This window comes from Rhagoletis zephyria, unplaced genomic scaffold (genome assembly GCF_001687245.7).
Source record: "Rhagoletis zephyria isolate East Lansing unplaced genomic scaffold, Rhagoletis_zephyria_1.1 Rzeph_scaffold_09570, whole genome shotgun sequence".
Lineage (NCBI taxonomy): Eukaryota > Metazoa > Arthropoda > Insecta > Diptera > Tephritidae > Rhagoletis > Rhagoletis zephyria.
In genome coordinates, this window is record NW_016166648.1 from 1 (window position 1) to 2,714 (window position 2,714).

Consider the following 2,714-nt stretch of genomic DNA (forward strand, 5'->3'; position numbering starts at 1 on the left):
ACTTTGGCAACCGGCTTCTTGGATGAAAATGGTGGTGGCAGCGCAGGTGCAGAGTTGCTACTCTGGTTGCTGGCGTTCGTGTTGCTGCTGTTGCTGCTGGACTGGGCACCACTGGCGCTTGCGGACGATGTGGCCGATGTATTGGTGTCGCTGAATAAGCTGGCCCACGATTGGGTGCTAGATGTGGAGGCGTTGGTATTCGTAGGGATTGGTGGCGCCAAATTCATTATGGGCGCGACAGAGGAGGAAGCCGTTGCTGCTGCAGCAGCCGCAGCGGCGGCGGCGGCGGCGGCTTTCTTGCTGCTCGTAAAGCCGGGATATTGCTTGCTATCGATTACCAGCGCCTGTTGTTGTGGCGGCTGTGCGGGTTGTTGCTGCTGGTTGTGGTGTTGGTGCTGCTGCGAGCCGCCTTGTGAGTATTGTTGCTGCTGTTGCGAGAAGTGTTGCGGCGCCGCGGTGGTGCTAGCAGTGGAAGTAGCTGCCGTTGCGCTATTCAAATTAATGCTGCTTCCCGAAGAGTTGTTGCTATTATTATTGGAATATTGATTGTAGTTGTTGTATGAACCATTGTTAGAGTTCGCGTATTTTGGCTGCTCTGCCTGGCTATTCCGACGCTCACCCCCACTCACATTGTTGCCAAACTGTGGTGGCGCACCACTGCCCACTGGTGATGAAGGCATTTTCATGCCGCTATAGTTGCGCATCTGCGGCCCTTGATTGTAGTGGCCACCGTGCTGTTGTTGTTGGTGCTGCTGCTGCTGCTGCTGATGGTAGTGCGACTGTTGCTGGTAGTGATGTTGATGATTCGTATACGTCTTCGTCGAATGACTGTACGTTCTATTCTGGGCGTTGTTATTGTTGTTAGTCGGTGTGGCGGTAACCGCGACCGAAGCCGTTGACTTTTTGCTCGAATTTGTCCATGACATTGTCTTTGTAGTTTGGATGGCAGAATCATTATTGTTATTGTTGTTATTATTAGGAGCATACGATGGATTGTTATAATCGTATTTACGGCGCGACTGATTACTATTGTAATTCTGTTGTGGTCTGCGCTGCTCATATTGATAATGATGATTTTGTTGGTGGTGATATTGTTGATTATGGTGCGGTTGTTGTTGTTGCTGTTGTTGCTGCTGCTGCTGCTGTTGCTGTTGCTGTTGCTGCTGATCGTAACGATTGTACGATTGCTGCTGATGCTTTGGATGCTGCTGCTGCTGCTGTTGTGGTGGCTGTTGTTGTTGCTGCTGCTGCTGCTGCTGCTTTGGTGATATTTCTGCAAAGGAGGCGAGGTCTGAATTTGTTGCTGTTGCGTCGATACATTGGTAGCTGTAGCAGCACTTGCCACTGGCGTGATTGATGTCGACTGCTGTGCAGTCAACTACGGCGGCCACTGTTGGTGGCGGTGGCGGTTGCTGATGCTGTGGTGCCGGTACCGGTACCGGTATCGGTACTGGAGCGTCTACCGCGGCAGGAGCTTGTGATGGGGCCACAGCCGCCACAGGTACTTCGGTCGGCTCTTCATTTGGCACGTTTTCATTCAACTCATTTACATCGGTCATCAATAGTTGTTATTGTTGTTGTATACTTCATTGGTAACAACGCCCACACAGACGTCAACAACATTCTGTTGGTGAATTTGTATGGGAACTTGCTGAGTTTCTTGGTGATGCGGTGGCTGTTGGTGAGTGCTCCTGTTGAGGTTGCTGCAAAAGCGGCTGCAATAATTGTAGCTGTTGTTGTGCCAGCTGGTAGTCTTGTGCAATGTTTTCCGTGCACTGGTGTGAGTGGATCTCATTCAAGCTGGTCTCAGAGCCCATCGCTTGCAAGTCGGAAACTTCATCAATGCAGCTATTGTCAATGATACATGTTCGCCCTCTGAAAGAAAATAAAAAAATAGAAATATTAATATAAAAATAAATAAGTACAAAATAAATTTAAGTAAGAGTTTGCTTGTCTTCTCACTACAAAGCTGGCGGCGGAAGTGTTGCGTGACACAGCTTCCATCACTTCGCTGTTTCTATGTGTAAATAATATTTCCTTTCCCATGCGCATTAATAGTGACCTCGAATTCCACTATCTCCATTAGAAAGTCTATTTTGTCCTAAACGATGGCATTTGTGCCCCTCCCTCCTCGACTCCCACATTTCGACGGTACTTTGGCAAAACCTCGTATCTCAAAACAGTCTGAAACAACACTATCTAACAAAAAAAAAACTCTCTATCAATAACGGAAAATCATTTTTTAATAACTTTTTTTACTGGATATTACAAATTAAGTACTTTTCAGTTAAAGGCCTATTTTGAATTAATTTTACGAGATACGAAGTATTAGTGCTTTCTGAGATACGATGTTTTGCCAAAGTAACCGTCGATTTGCAATGCAAACGTTCAGCGCGATCGATAGCAATGAAACTCAATTGATGTTGTGTTGGAAATGGGTAGTTAAAAGTGTTAAGTGATCGCGGTTTTAGCATCTGTACGGCAATTCTAGCAGCGTGAAAATTTTCAGCGCCACAAATCAATGAAATATGCAGCTACATATGGCGCGATTATTATTGTTTAGTAAGTCGATCGCAACGAGAAGCGATGGAAGCGGAATGGAATGTGAGGATGCAAGAATGGGGCGTACATATGTACATATGTATGTATGTAAACACCGCAAGGTGGCATATTTGCAAACTCGTGCAACTTTGATTTCAGGCTTTGGGTCATAC

The 2,714-nt window shown here is 46.6% G+C and overlaps 1 pseudogene; it reads right to left on the reverse strand.

The window, feature by feature from the left end:
• Positions 1-4: 4 nt before the first annotated feature.
• On the reverse strand, positions 5-2,474 carry LOC108375887 (probable basic-leucine zipper transcription factor R; annotated as a pseudogene).
• Between the last annotated feature and the right edge of the window lie 240 nt (positions 2,475-2,714).